The sequence below is a fragment of the Cervus elaphus genome, chromosome 6 (genome assembly GCF_910594005.1).
Source record: "Cervus elaphus chromosome 6, mCerEla1.1, whole genome shotgun sequence".
In the NCBI taxonomy this organism is placed as follows: domain Eukaryota; kingdom Metazoa; phylum Chordata; class Mammalia; order Artiodactyla; family Cervidae; genus Cervus; species Cervus elaphus.
The window spans coordinates 32985264-33002080 of record NC_057820.1 but is presented as its reverse complement, the minus strand read 5'-3'; positions in this window follow the sequence as shown (position 1 = coordinate 33002080).

Below are 16817 nucleotides of genomic sequence, written 5' to 3'. Positions count from 1 at the left end.
AAGGATCAGTAATACTTGTAGGTGTTTCAAGGAAAAGCTCCGTTTCCTCTAGTTTTTCTCTTTTACCTCCACACTACTGCCCCACTTGCAACACTTCTGAGGCCAGATATGTGGGGTCTTTCCCCACAACAAGCAATTCTCTGTGATACCAGCTGGGTATCCTACAATTTAACTCAGTTCTGACACTGTCTACCTGGAGATGGCATCTGATCCCAGAGGTTAAGCATTCCATCCCACGAGACTGCCTCCCTCCCCCACTTTAGATGTCAATCACAAATCCGGGTTGTCACCTGTGTTTCTGACTAATCACTCGATACGTCAGACCTTATGCCTCCTTAGGTTCAGTTAATTTGCTAGACTGGCTCACAGAACTCAGGAAAACAGTTCACTATTTACCGGTTTATTATAAAAGGACATGATAAAGGGAATATTTGAACACCCAGATGAAGGTGATATATAGGGCAAGTTATGTGGGAGCTTCCATGCCCTCTCTAGACACATCACCCTCCCAGTACCTCCACCTGTTCACCAAACCGGAGGCTCTCCAAACCCATCCTTTTGAGATTTTTTACAGAGGTTTCATCATGTAGGTATGGTCAGTTATTAACTCCATTTCCAGCCCATTGTCCCTCTCTGGAGAATGAGAGATATGGGATGAAAATTCCAAGCCTGCTCTTTCTAGTGACCAGTCTCCATCTAGGAGTGACCCAGGAATCAGAACAAAAGACATTACTATTACCCAGGAAATCCCTAGAGATATAGGGACTCTGTGTCAGAAGCCAGAGTCAGAGTTGAACAAAAGTAAAACAAATAATATAACAAAAGATGGTCCTGGTGCTCTCATCATTTATGAAATTAAAAGAGCTTTTAGGAGCTCTGTACCAGGATAATTTCTTCTATTCTCTCACATGAGGACTTCATTCTCATGACCTAATTATCTCCCAAAGGCCCTACTTCCTAATACAATCATACTGGGCCTTAAGATTCCAACATATGAATTCTGAGGGGACACAAACATTCAGAGCGTGGAAGTGAGCTCAAATCAAGCACATCAGCAGGACTACATTTTTTTTTAAGGCAGTAGGGGGAAATTCATTTCCTTGGCTTTTCCAGCTTCTAGAGGTTGTCCCCAATCTTTAGTTCATGGCCCCCTTCTCTATCTTTAAATCCAGCAGTGTAGCATTGGCAAATCTCCCTTTAACTTCCCTCTCCTGCCTCTTTATTTCACTTGTAAGGACCCTAATAATTATTTGGGCCTAAATAATCCAGAATAATTTCCCCATCTCAAAATTCTTAATCATACCAGCAAAAATCTTTTTACCACATGAACTAACATATTCACAGTTCTGGTGATTGAAATTTGAACTTCTTTAGGGAATCATTATTGTACCTGACACAATGACAAGGAAAACTGGCATGAGAATCTTGGTGAATCATTACACTCTTTAAGAAAAAAATAAGATTCCTTTGAGCAAACTGTATCATTATGTTCTTTAGAAAGGGCAAAGCTTCCTACTTTCCAGTCATTTCAAATATTTAACTGTCTTCCACAAAAATCTTAACTTATTCCCAAAGAAATAACATGAGCCATAGAAAGAACACGTCTTTCTATGGTTCTTAAAATGTGCAGCCTTAAGCCAGCAAACCTTAACTTCTGTTTTTCAAAAGTCAAAGGCATGACTAAAATCATTGCTCTGCCATGTAATCAAAGGTCTTAGGACAGAAACTAAAGTCTTTTATTGTGACTCTATGCATTGTCCACAGAACCGAGCAGTAACCTCTACAGAAGAAAAATATCAGAGTTACAAAGAACAAAGATTATCTGCTTTACTTTCTACACTCAGGCAGGTAAAGGAATCTATTCTGGCCTTAAAGTTCCCCAGAGGTTTCTAATTTTTCTGAAATGGACATTTGCAGGGGTGTGTGTGTGTGTGTGCTTGCATGCATGTGTGCGTGTGTGTATGTGTGTGTGTTAGTTTGTTTAAAGATCTTCAGAGGAGAAAAAAATAATTTACCTCAGTAACCTTTTCAAATGGGGGATAGCTTTGATTTTCCTTACACTGACTAATCTCTATGTGGCTGTCAGAGTATACTATTTAAGTAGAAGGCAAGAAAAAGAGGTCAGAAACCCATCTTTCTCTTGCTCAGAATAGCAATAGAAAAAGAGAAGAAAATACCAGAACAGTTTTTTACCAGTCTCTTCTTTCTGATACAGAAAATTTCAGTTTAAGGAAGAATGCATTTTAGTCCTTTCACCAATTTCATTCATGTCCAGAGGTAATTTAACAAAATCTTGAAAAGTGCACACATCATAAGTTCAATGAAAAATACATAGACATAAGTATAACTGTTAATCATAATGGCATAGCCATAACTCTCATTCCAAATGTCTATATTCTTCAGATCAGAGATAAGGTGTATGCATGGCTGAAACTGGGGCTCTGGACTCCTAAAACAGGTTTCATTACCTACTGTCTATATGATTGTGGGCAAAGGACTTGACCTTTCTCGACTTCATTTCCCTGTCTGCAGAGAGTAGATAACAGTACCTATCTCACGGGGTTATTGTGAAGTGCTTAGTACAATTCCCAGTAACTACTAAGAGCACAATAAATGTTAGCCATTATTATAATCTAAAAGTTACTCCAGAATTGGAAAGAGATATATCAAAAATAAATATTCATATGAATGACAAACTCAGTCCTGAAAGTGAAAGTTTCTCAGTTGTGTCTGACTCTTTGAGACTCCATGGACTGTCTGTGGAATTCTCCAGGCCAGAACACTGGAGTGGGTAGCCCTTCTCCTCTCCACGGTATCTTCCCAACCCAGTGATAGAACCCCAGTCACCCACATTGCAGGCAGATTCTTTACCAACTGAGTCACAAGGGAAGCCCAAAAATTCTGGAGTGGGTAGACTACCCCTTCTCCAGTGGATCTTCCCGACCCAGAAATCAAACTGGGATCTCCTACATTGCAGGTGGTTTATTTACAAGCTGAACTATCAGAAAAAGTTAAGGGAATGCATATGAATCAGTAGGTAATTAGTCAAATTTTTGTTCAAGTCTTATTTAGGCCCTGTTGAGCCACCTCTCCTTGATCTATTCCTCTCATTGAGAAATCTTCTGTGAAAAACTTTCATCAACTGTTTCATTGCTTTGATACCCTGAGTAGAAGAAATTGATAAGGCATAAAAGGACTGAGAGTTACTAGGTTTTTACAAAGGAGTTATCCCTTAAACACCCCAGGATTGCAAAATAATCACTAACCCCTAGGTATTGGTTGGTTGGTTCCAGAAAATCAAGTAAAACCAGGGTCTTTCTGACTTATAACCTGGTGTGGCTCAGAAGAAAATCAACATCCAAATGAAACAAAACTGTAGGAAAGAGGCCAGGCATATGAAAGATGATCAATAAATACTGTTACATGAAGGACAGGAAAGAGGCAGAGAGAAAGGAAGGTACAGGAGGTGGGAGGGAGGAAGGAAGAAAAGAAGGGCTGACTCCTATTCTCCAGAGACAGAAGATGACTCACGGCCAATCTCAGCCCTTCTTGTTCATTCTACACTCCACTTTTTCCAGCTTCGCCCTTCCCACTCTCCCTCTCTCTCTCTCTCTCTCTCTCACACACACACACACACACACACACATCCAGAGTCTAGTCTTAAATTTATAGGACTCATCCAGAAACTGATCTTGGGTGTGTGACCCATGCCCACACAAGCTGTTCAAGTTTCTACAGTTGAATCTGAATCACTCTGCCAAAGCAGGCTTCCTCTGCGACAGAAACCCAAGTCTATCTCTCCAGCAAACAGTCCCTGACTTAGCAATGGCCCATTCACACAAATGACTGTCATCACTCTTGTCCTATGCTCTATTTTACTGAAACATAAAAGCAGTCCAGAAAACACTTGTGTGCTCAGAGAGAAACTATTAGTTTAGAAGAGAAAGTGGAAAGAGTTATATAAAGGTAGAGGGAATTTTAATGACTCTCATCCTGGGAACAGATTCCCAAGAAAGTCAATCTGGCCTAGCCAGCCATCTTCTGCCTGATATTATTAAACCTGCCTGCTTGTGTATTGTCTCAACTTGTTCTTTTGCCTAAGAGTCTATAAATTAGATATTAATTTGGGTTATTAAGCATTCTCCTTAGCAATGCAAATTCTTCCCAAAAAGTTAATAGACTTTCGATCATGAACATGTTCATTTTTAACTCAATCAGATTCCCTTCCTTTGAGTTCCTGGAAAGCATTTAAAGAGTTCTGCAAAAACACCAACCCAAAGAGATACACATATCCCAATATTCACAGCAACATTTCTTATAATTGCCAAGCTGTGTAAGCAACCTAAGTTGTCCAGCAATAAATGAATGAATAAATAAGATATGGTGTGTATATATACACCTACACACACAGATACAGTGGGACATTACTCAGCCATAAAAATAAAATGAGATATTGCCACTCGTAGTAACACATATGGACCCAGGGGGTATTATACTAAATGAGATAAATTGTACAGAGAAAGACAAATATTTTTATGCTATTATTTATATGTGGAATATAAAAAGCAAAACAAATAAAACAAACAGACTTACAGATACGGAGCATAAACTGTGGTTACCAGTGGGAAAGGGAAAAGGGAAGGGGCATGATAGGGATAGTGAATTAGGAGGCACAAACTACTATGTATACAATGGCTAAGCTACAAAGATATATTGCAAAATGCAGAGAATATGGTCAACATTTTATAACTTTAAATGGCTTATAATCTAGTATGGTTTAGCCCCTTCACTGTTCACTTGAAACTATCACAGTTAATCAGCTATTATTGTTTAGTTGCTAAGTCATGTCCAGCTCTTTGCGATGCCATGCACTGTAGCCCCCCAGGCTCCTCTGCCCATGGGTTTTCTCAGGCAAGAATACTGGAGTGGGTTGCCATTTCCTTCTCCAGGGGACCTTCCTGACCCATGGATGGAACTCATATCTCCTGCATTGACAGAAGGATTATTTACCCCCAATACAAAATTTTAAAAAACTTCTTTAAAAATGGAGTATAATCTATAAAAATATTGAATCACTCTGTCATGTACGTGATACTAATTTGATATTGTAAATCAACTATCCTTCAATAAGATATTTTATTTTAAAACTTTTATTCTGGACAAAATATGAAGGCAATTTAGGGGCATTGGGAACATTTTTTTCATTTCTTTATCTACTTATTCCTTCATTCAGACATGCTGAATGCTTCTAGGTGCCAGGCCTTGTTTGAGGCACTGGAGAACTTAGTGACTAAGGGTGGCCATGTGGGGGGGTGGGGTTAGGGAACCACAGCGCAGGGCTTAGACAGAATGAAGGCAACAGAGTCTATAATGGGAATTCCTGAGAGGTCAAAAAAGTGTTAAATTGAGGTAAGAGAAAGAAATAGGAGGATGGCCAACAAATTTTATCTGTTTGAAAAATTTGTCTCATCATGGAAAGAGAGAAAATATGTTTTCCTTTCTTCTCTGAATAACCCACTGTCTCCAGGACACAAAACATACTATAAATCATATAATTTAGCCATCTTCTGGTCTTATGATAAAAATTCATTTTGAGTGGAAAAGAGTACAACTCCAGAACCATGATGATTATGAATTCTTTTCGGATATGTGTATTGAGGGTAACCTCAGATATTACTGAAGACTATGAGATTGAATCTCAAATGCAAAGCACCAGAAGGTCCCATTCCTGCTGCATCACACTTACTGTTTTGTTGTCTTCCTTACTGACTGTTTCTCGTGTATCACTCGTGCCCTTTGCACACCTGGCCTCCCACTTGCTTCCTATCCCACCTGCTGCTCTGCTGCTCCACTCCAGACAGTCCAGCCTCTGCAGGCTGTGTGTGAAACAGGAGAGAAAGGGAAGTCTGAGAAATTCTCCTGAAAGAAAAGTATAAGAGTTTTAACGAATGAACCTTGTGACATTTATTTTAATGTTCAAATATTTTCTCTGCTTTGTTCTGGGTAACTGAGGATGTCAGATAAATGACTTCTGGTTAGAAATACAATGTTGCAATTTACCATCATAAAATGGGAAGGGTAGTTCACAATGGAAGAACTGATTCACTCAAGCAGTGATCAAGATATACTTTTCTTACCTTCAACTGCCTTTGCTGTATTCACTGCCTATGCTGTATCCCCATTCTATTAACAATGAGTAACAATTGATCTATAGGAATGAGCAACCTCAGTTAGGTCTAAGGACAAAATTCAGTCTTCAATTTGTAGGTGAAAAAGACCCATTAATACACACCTTGTATTATATTTGAGGTGTAGAGAGAAAGTTTTTCTTCCCAAAATATGTTTCTTATCTAATTGCTGATTCTTTGTTAAAGCTCAGTATGGTTTAAAGTTTCTTACTTCTTATATGAAAGTGATTATCCCCCTCTGTCAGCTCCAAAGTGTATAGAAAACTCTGGGGTCAAATTTCTCAGAGTAAAGGCCCTTCTCAGCCTTTCAGCATCCCCAAGATGCCTGGGAAAGGGTTTGGTCAGGCCGTTTAAGGGTCACATCCTCCTTCCCTCTTCCACACTGGAGGCTACTCATCATTCCTTTGTGGAGCCACTTGCCCTTAGGTATCTTGTAATCCCCTTCTTTGCCACTGACTGTACCTCACACTTTGAGTTTTGGTTCCAAAGACACAACATTTCCATAACATTCATTTGAAATTAATACTTGTATGCAGCTTTAAAGTTTTCAGATAAAGTGCTTTCATGTGCTTTATCTCATTTAATATAAAAGGCTGTGTGGTGCTGCAGCCAGAGTGTACGCCCTGGAGCCCCGAGTTCATAATCCCTGCTCAGTCACTTACTCGGTGTGTGACCTTGGCTGAACCAAGGCCAGGCTGAGCGCGGTAGGTAAACCCTCTGTTTCAGTTCATACCCCATTAATAAGACGGCCTTGGCTTCATATCAGAGTTTGAGGAAGAGATTAGGTTCAAGAATCCTAACACTCAGAATGTTCAGAATCACAAGTTAGCTCTCACTCTCCCCTCTCACCACTTTCCCATAACAATTATTAAGTCTGACTCTTCTATTTCTATACTTGTTTTATCTCCCCTTCACAGGTCTCCCTATATATCCCATCCCCTCTTCCTAGTTCAACTTCTGACTTCCCAGAGTGTAAGGGATATAAAGTACAAGAAACCTTGCAATCTTGTAATTCATGCAATCTTGTAATTGAATCTTCTAATTCAAGATGGCATCAAGCATTCATGAGAAAACAAACTGTGTGAGACAATAAATACAATCAAGAAGAGAATGGAAAACCAGAGGAGAGGGAAATCACATCCAGCTCAGGTTGTCAGCGAATACGTAAAGGAGGATGTGATTGATCTGAGCCCTGCTTTCATTCATTCATTCATAAATGTTCATCCGACAAATGTTTACTGAACATCCACTTTGGTGCTGGGAATAATCTTCACTTCTCATTACAAATTAAATATAACACTTCATGTATGAAGTAAGTTTTTTAAAGATCCTTGAGACTGAAATTTTTATGACAAATGAAAGTCATTACCTATACTAAGAACACCAGTAAAATTATTGTTAAATAGTCACTGTATTTTTTTCAAGACAGTCACAAATCTAAAAATAATAAACATGATGTAAGAGAGAAAACTACCACAGAGGCAAGGTGGCTAGCAAAACTGACCTCAGGACTAAGGCTGGGGAGGATGCACCCCATTATTTAGGTCATTATATTTACTTCAGTTTCATTTGCTTATTGAAGAGTCACTCCTTCTTTACCCCTCTCAATTTATTTCATAACCAAGAAATAAAAGCTGAATGGAGGCTCACTGACATCATCAGCTCCCCTCTGATCCACTAGTCCTGGGTGTTCACAGTCTGAGTTGATTGGCTGGATCCAGGGCCATATCAGCTATTAAATACTGTGAAGATCACACTTGTACAGAAACATGAGCTAAAATACTAAGACAGTGAATATCAAAGAAACACTCCTGCATTCATCAAAAATGAAAATGTGTCTCTTGTTCTGCATTCCAGATGGCCCTTCTCATTGAACCTTCTCTTGCTTTATAAACTCAAGTTCTCTTCTCCTCTCCATCCCCCTCATCAAACACTGTCACAGACAAAAAGCTGAAGCTTAGTCAGATAAGGATGAACAATTGGTAACAATTAATATCCCACAACTTTCAGCAACCCTCCAAAAACAATTGCTATAGTAAGCTATTTATTGAATAAATGCCTATGGAATGAGTAGATCTACTGAAAGAATAATAGATCAACATCCTATAGATAGGAGAATTTTCTGGGCAAGTAGCAGTCTTCTCCAGTGTCTGAAAATTCTCAAGAACAGCTCTTCAATAATACAGCCAATATAGCCATGGGTTTGTTTCCTGTATTCTTTGTTGTTCCAGGTTCTCAACCCAATTCAAACACTGTCTGAGCCTCATTTGCCAGAAACAGTTTTAACAGCAGTCTCTTCAGTCTGACTCATAAAAAAGAGCAAAACGAGGCCAGTACAGCTAAAGCTGCATCAGGAATACAAGCTGCAGCAAGAACCCCATGAGTTCACTTCAGGATGGGGCAGAAGGCGAGAGGAGGCTGATTGATGGAGGCCACAGGCTGGGATCTTGGCTAAAATCTTGGCTGGTAGAAGCTGATAGAATGGACCACAGTGGAGACAGAGACCCAATTTCCTATCCGCAATAACAGACTACTCTCCAGAGGAAAGCCTAAGCAATTTTGCAGCTGCTTGGGCACCTTTTGAAGTTCCTGTAGTAACACCCAAGACATCCACCCATGATAAAAGGTCACCCCTCCCCTGCCATCACTCATATTCTCCCAGCCCTGATTAACATTTCTTGGTGAGCAATCATCTCTCATGTATTCATTGTCTATCTCCTCCAATAAAAATGCAAATCCATAAGAACAGAGACTGTTTTGTCCACTGCTGTAAAGCCAATGCCTTAAACACAGTAGATACTCGGATAAGTGTTTCTAGTTGAAATTAACACAAAACACATTACCTAATGCATTGACCACTAATGCCAAAGAAACTGAAGTTGAACAGTTCTATGATGACCTATACAAGACTTTCTAGGACTAACACCAAAAAATATGTCCTTTTCATCATAGGGGCATGGAATGCAAAAGTAGGAAGTCAAGAGATATCAGGAGTAACAGGCAAATTTGGCCTTGGAGTACAAAATGAAGCAGGGCAAAGGCTGACAGAGTTTTCCCAAGAGAATGCACTGGTTATAGCAAACTCCCTCTTCAAGCAACACAAAAGATGACTCCACATGGACATCACCAGGTGGTCAATACCAAAATCAGATTGATTATATTCTTTGCAGCCGAAGATGGAGAAGATTTATACAGTCAGCAAAAACAAGACCAGGAGCTGACTGTGGCTCAGACCATGAACTCCTCATTGCCAAATTCAGACTTAAGTTGAAGAAAGTAGGGAAAACCACTAGACCATTCAGGTATGAACTAAATCAAACCCCTTATGATTATACAGTGGAAGTGAGAAATAGATTTAAGGTATTAGATCTGACAGAGTGTCTGAAGAACTATGGATGGAGGTTTGTGACACTGTACAGGAGGTGGTAATCAAGACCAACCCCAAGATAAAGAAATGCAAAAAGGCAAAATGGTTGTCTGAGGAGGCCTTACAAATAGCTGTGAAAAGAAGAGAAGCTTAAGGCAAAAGAGACAAGGAAAGATAAACCCATTTGAATGCAGAGTTCCAAAGAATAGCAAGGAGAGATAAGAAAGGCTTCCTCAGTGATCAATGCAAAGAAATAGAGGAAAACAATAGAATGGGAAAGACTAGAGATCTCTTCAAGAAAATTAGAGATACCAGGGGAACATTTCATGCAAAGATGGGCTCAATAAAGGGCAGAAATGGCATGGACCTAACAGAAGCAGATGATATTAAGAAGGGGTGGCAAGAAAACACAGAAGAACTGTACAAAAAAGATCTTCATGACCCAGATAACCACCATGGTGTGATCACTCACCTAGAGCCAGACATCCTGGAATGTGAAGTCAAGTGGGCTTAGGAAACATCACTACAAACAAAGCTAGTGGAGGAGATAGAATTCCAGTTGAGCTCTTTCAAATCCTGAAAGATGATGCTGTGAAAGTGCTGCACTCAATATGTCAGCAAATTTGGAAAACTCAGCAGCGGCAACAAGACTGCAAAAGTCAGTTTTCATTTCAATCCCAAATATAAGTAGTGCCAAAGAATGTTCAGACTAACAACTGCGCTCATCTCACACGCTAGCAAATTCATGCTCAGAATTCAAGTGAGACTGAACTGAGAACTGCCAGATGTTCAAGCTGGATTTAGAAACGGCAGAGGAACCAGAGATCCAATCGCCAACACTTATTGGATCATTGAAAAAGCAAAAGAGTTCCAGAAAAACATCTGCTATACGACTATGTCACAGCCTTTGACTGTGTGAATCACAACAAACTGTGGAAAATTCTTAAAGAGATGTGAATACCAGACCACATGACCTGCCTCCTGAGAAATCTGTATCCTGGTCAAGAAGCAACAGTTAGAACTGGACATAGAACAACACACTGTTTCCAAATAGGGAAAGGAGTAGGTCAAGGCTGTATGCTGTCACCCTGCTGTTTAACTTCTATGCAGACTTCATCATGTGTAATGCCAGGCTGGATGAAGCACAAGCTGGAATCAAGATTTCAAGGAGAAATATCAATAACCTCAGATATGCAGGTGACACCACCCTTATGGCAGAAAGCGAAGAGGAACTGAGGAGCCACTTGATGAAAGTGAAAGAGGAGACTGAAGAAGCTGGCTTAAAATGCAACATTCGAAAAATAAATCTCATGATATCTGGTCCCATCACTTCATGGTACCATCACTGCATGGCAAATAGATGGAAAAACAATGGAAACAGTGACAGACTTTATTTTCTGGGCTCCAAAATCCCTGCAGATGGTGACTGCAGCCATGACATTAAAAGACGTTTGCTCTGTGGAAGGAAAGCTATGACCCACCTAGACAGCATATTAAAAAGCAGAGACATTACTTTGCCTACAAACGTCCATCTAGTCAAAGCTATGGTTTTTCCAGTAGTCATGTATGGATGTGAGAGTTGGACTATAAAGAAAACTGAGCGCTGAAGAATTGATGCTTTTGAACTGTGGTGTTGGAGAAGACTCTTGAGAGTCCCTTGGACTGCAAGGAGAACAAACCAGTCAATCCTAAAGGAAATTAGTCCTGAATATTCATTGGAAGGACTGATGCTGAAGCTGAAACTCCAATACTTTGGCCACCTGAAGAACTGACTCATTGGGAAAGACCCTGATGCTGGGAAAGATTGAAGGCAGGAGAAGGGGATGACAGAGGACGAGATGGTTGGTTGGCATCACTGACTCAATGGACATGAGTTTGAGTGAACTCCGGGAGTTGGTGATGGACAGGGAGGCCTGGTGTGCTGCAGTCCATGGGGTCGCAAAGAGTCGGACACGACTGAGTGACCGAACTGAACTGACCTGACGGCACTGACTCAGTGCATTATATTCTTGGGTAAGATCTCTCCATCGAACAGAAAATAACCTCGTTTCCACTATTACCAAAGAACTTTTTGCTGAGCTAGCCCACCACTACCTTTTTAACGTTTATTGAATACAGTTGGTTTGCAGTGTGTTTACAGTATTGTGTTAATTTCAGATGTACAGATAGATATAAAAAGTGATTCAGATAGTGATTCAGATAGATAGTGATTCAGATAGTGATTCAGCTGTATTTTTTAAGATTCTTTTCCATTACAGGTTATTATCAGACACTGCATAGAGCTCCCTGTGCCATACAGTACATCCTTATTGGTTATCTATTTTATATATAGGCGTTTGTATCTGTTAATCCCAATCTTTTTACATACTTTCTGGGAAAAGCTTTGAAGAAGGAGACTTTGTCCAGGAGTCTGTCCTTACTCACTAGACCATCTCCCAACTTAACTGGACCCTGGAATCAGAGTTTCCTCCCTTTTATATACACTTTTGCCTTTCCCTACATTCAACCCCTTTCAAGACTTGAGAGGGAAAAAAGGTAGATAAAGGAGGGTAGCTTAAATCAGAAATGGTGCTGCTTGAGTCTACCCATCAAGCGTGCTCTATTAGCCTCATGGTATGATTCTGTGTTAGAATCACACATCATCCGTCCCATTCTCCAATATCACATCTAGGCTGAATTAATCAAAGTGTTGAGGAAAAAGTTGCCCCCAAAAGTTTAGGTGTCTGATCTCTGGGGTTATGTCAGATGTCCTCCAAGAGTTTTGATTTCTTTACCTCTAAAATGAAGGTGGTGTTGTACCAGTAGTCTTCAGAGGGGCCTTCCAGTTCTAACATATATGAGAGTTATCTGTCTGAAAGTGACACCAGAAAGTCAGAAACCAGCCTCAACTGGGTGCTGGGAGGCTTAACATTATGTTCGGGATGTGAAAACGGGGTCCGTTTGAAAACAATCTATCAGATTTTCAATTGAAACTCACACTCTCTACCTAAGTCAAATGTCATCCTAGAGCTAATTTGTGAACCTTGATAAAGTTTGGGCAGTAAGATCTTCAAAAATATTATTTCAATGGAATCATTTTATATGTTAACTTTGAAAATGTCAACAGCAGGGGCCAAGTGGAGGCGCTCAGGAGGTCCATGCATTTGCCATTTCAAAGGCTTAGCTGTCAGTGCAGGGGTGGGGGGCAGCCTGCTGTGCTCCATGCTCTGTGTAAACGTTTCCAGAAATATTTAGCAGATAATAAGGCCCCCACTGGGGCCGTGCGTTCAAAGGCACCACATTGAGCCACCTACCATGAAAGATGAGGAAGCCAAAGCTGAGAGTGCTCTGGATTTCAGACTGGGTACCCACTTCCTCTATAGGACTTCCGAACAGAGGCAGGGGAAACCACAGAAGCCCATCTTAAAGGGAAAGCGCTTTGTGTGCGCCAGAAGAAAATAACGCCGTGGTCGATGTCTGAGTAATATTCAATAGCCTTCCATCATGCAGCACGTCTGTGAAACAGTCTGACAACTTGAGAATTGAAGGCCAGAATTCACTGCTTGCCAGACTAACACCCATCAATTTGAAAAGCTCTGAAATCCTTCTTGACTTTATGCAAGAAAACTAGTCATGGTTAAAGGGACAGTGGTCTTTTTTTTCTCCTATCTCATGAATCTGAGAATAATAGTTCTTAGCTCTGAATTTGACTAGAAATTCAAAAGCAAACAGATAAATTAAGATATAATAATTTTAACTAATTTATAAGAGGAGAAATAGCATATGGTGTTTATCCACTTTAAAGTCTCTAAAGAGTGAAACACATAAAAATACTATTGTACTTTATGAGTACTAACAAGACTATGCATTGATTCATATATTATCCACACATTTTTTGATAACATACTTTGTCCTAGTCAAGCAATGTCCCAAGATTTGAGGATTTTAAATGTCTGAGATCAAATTCCTGTCATTAAGAAGCTTGCAAATTAGTACAAGAGAAAAATATGTACACAACAATGTAGTAAACAATGCAGGAAATACCATCAAGGTAATAAAACAGCGTGCTATCGGAGTCAGAGGAAGGAGTCACCTTCCAACACTGCAGAAGGAAAGTGGAGGCAAGCAGCAGCTTCGCTAAACCTATTGAAACCCACACGTAAAACATCAGTGAAGGTAAATATACCTGTTTACTCTTAGCTAACAATAGCTAAAGAAAGGGGTTTTTTTTTTTGTTGTGAAACCTCTTCAAGCATTTTTTTTTTTCAGTTTCATATTTTTGGAAGTGAAGTTCTTTGTTTTGCCCCCTCTCCCACTAAACAATGAATACCACTTTTTAGTTATCTTTAAAAGAAATTATTTTGAAATAAATGTGTTACATCTAAGAAACCCACCCAGGCCTGTGGGAAACTTCCCTCTGAAACCCTCTCATGCACTTGCCTTTTACTGACCTCTAGTGGGCATGTGCTGCTATGGCATCGAAAACCAAAAACTTTATACCCAAGATCATAATCCTCTGAACTGTATTCAATGAATTCCTTCATCAATGTTCCCTTCCTCTGCCCAGATACTTACTTTTTCCACTCTCTTTTTATGTAACTGTCGGCACAAACTTGGATCCAATGCAAGGTCATGACGTAGAAAATATCCCTTCACATATGGAAGTATAAACAAGAAACTTTTTCCACATAGACCTGGTTTCAGAATTCTCTTACACAAGACAGTGGATCTTAATGCTAATTATTAGAGCAGAAAATCCCATGGGGTTTCAGCCAGAAATTGTATTTTTTAAAAAAAGCTTTCTTTTTATACATCTTCCTTTCCAAACAACTAATTTTCCTACCCATCCTTATCTTGCCTGAAAGAAAATTACATTCAGCCCAACTTTCAGCTCAAGAGTTTATTGCTAAACAAAAAAATGCTCCATGTGATTTGTGAGGCAATTGAAAGGGGAAAACTCCCTCATCTATACCCACTAGACACCAGCTCCTTTGTTCCTCAGCACCATTTCTCCTGAACTGCTTTCCATAAAGAAGAAATAAACTTGATCTAGTAAGGCGTTAATAGATTTGATTAGACTTGTACGGCAAAACGCTGGGTCATTGTGTCAGCGAGGGTATTCTAAATGTTAATGCGCGGGCTGCTCGCCACTCAACAGATTGGAAGCTAAGACGAGACTATGATAAAGACCTCAGTGTTACAACTTTGCACGACCTGAAAATAGATAGGACCCTTAAAATAATGACAATACAGTAACTTTTTTAAACTGAGGCAAAGAAAAAAGCACCGTAGGTAGGAATCACAGAACTCAGGTCAACCAAAGGCTAGAAAAATAAATCTGTAATGATAAGACTGGGACTGCTTGTAGGACCAATGGGTACCAGGTAATATCAAGACCCTAGTTCACGTCACAGCTGACTGACTAAGCCAGCACAGCTCATGTATAAATATATCCCCTTCCTCCCATCTGGCTGGTACTTTGAGCATAGCTCAGTCTAGCTAATGGGTACTCTCCAAATGGTCTCAGCCTAGAAAGTAGTTTCTGCTCAGCAGTCTAGTTACAACTCAACAAAGCCTTGACATAGGAGAGAACGGGTGTGCTGTGGGTACATCAGAAATTACATGAGAACATAGTAGAGTTTTGCCCCAGGGATTCTGCCATTCAGTAGAAAAGCTGACAGTAAACTTTTGTCTGTCTGAGGTCAAGCATAGCCCTGCTCCCACTTTCAGTGATATAACAGCGGATAGATATAAAGTATAGATCAATGCTCCCAAATAGATTTCAGACAACCTTTATATAGGTATAACGTTTTTAGCCCATTATTTAAAAACCCATTGTGGTTGCAGCTCTGAAAGGAAGAACTGCATTTTAACTAAGGGTATTAGCAAATTAAACCTGAAAAAGCCTTTATGAAGATCTTAGGTCCCAGAGATACCCACCCTTTGACAGATCATTGAGTAATTATGGCTCATTATGTTGAAAGGAAGGCAGTTTGGTGAATGGCTTAAAAGGAAAGAGACCTCCCTGACTGATTAAGAAAAAAATGTGAATTCAAAGTCCTACAAAAGAAATCAAGAGATTCACAAGTCACTTGCTTCCTTTTGGCTTTAGAGGCAAAAAATATAGCATACTCTTCCACCCAAATAGAACCTCCCATTACATTTTGTTATATTTAAGCTCAATACAGATAACCCAAGTCTTCTCACAGGGCCACTGTTGGATTAGCCAATAAACTAAGAATGTGCTTAAAGTCCAAGCAAAACATGAGCACCAACAGGAGAGAAAGATTTATGAATTCACAGGGAATTTAATATGTGATATTTCAAAATAAGGACCAGAAGTTATCATTATTATTAGCAGCATAGTATAATTGTTAAGAGAATGAACTCTAGAGTCAGTCCACCTAGGACCACATCCCAGCTCTACCATGAACTATAAAATGAGCATAAAAATAGTGCCTACATCATAAGTTTGCCATGAGAAGTGGAATGAATTAATGTATGAGGAGCACTTAGCAGAGTGTTTGACTCTCAAATGCTGTGCAAGCATGCAATTATTATTCTGCAGTTCAAATATTATTTTTTAATTTCAGTACAAAAGGGTGAAAAGGGGGCATAGCCTCAAAACCTTACTTTGCTTAGAGCTTCTAAAGCCAGACACTGCCTTGCCCAGGATAATGACACCTTCACACTCTATACATAGTGAACATTTTCTTGAAACCCATTGAAATTGAAGGAAAAATTCTTAAAATCACAAAGATTTTTCAGCTCTAATGTGCCTATCTTGATCCAACAGAAAAGTCTTACACTTTAATAGGACAATAATTAATATTTATAGTACAACCACAGAACCAATTCACACTGAATTTTATTATCTGTTAGCTGCTGCTGCTGCTAAGTCGCTTCAGTCACGTCCGACTCTGTGCAACCCCAGAGACGGCAGCCCACCAGGCTCCACCGTCCCTGGGATTATCTGCTAGAATCTCTATCAAAAACTGTTTCTGGCACCAAACAATGGACAAATCATAGACCATGGAAGGACAGTGCATCCGCACTCCCTGATGAACAGACTTTTCCAGTCTTGTGCCTGAGAGGCTGTTTCTACTCCTTCTTGTTATGGAATTATTTAGGAGAAAAAAACTTGGCCCTAGAGATGATTGGAGACCATCAGATGTGGACTGACTCTTGGCCTATGGCCAGACCAGGTGAAATTCAAAGTGAGTTTCCCTCGTTGGTATTGAACACAGATGGAATTTGGGGTAACAAAGCCAGCACTGCCTTCC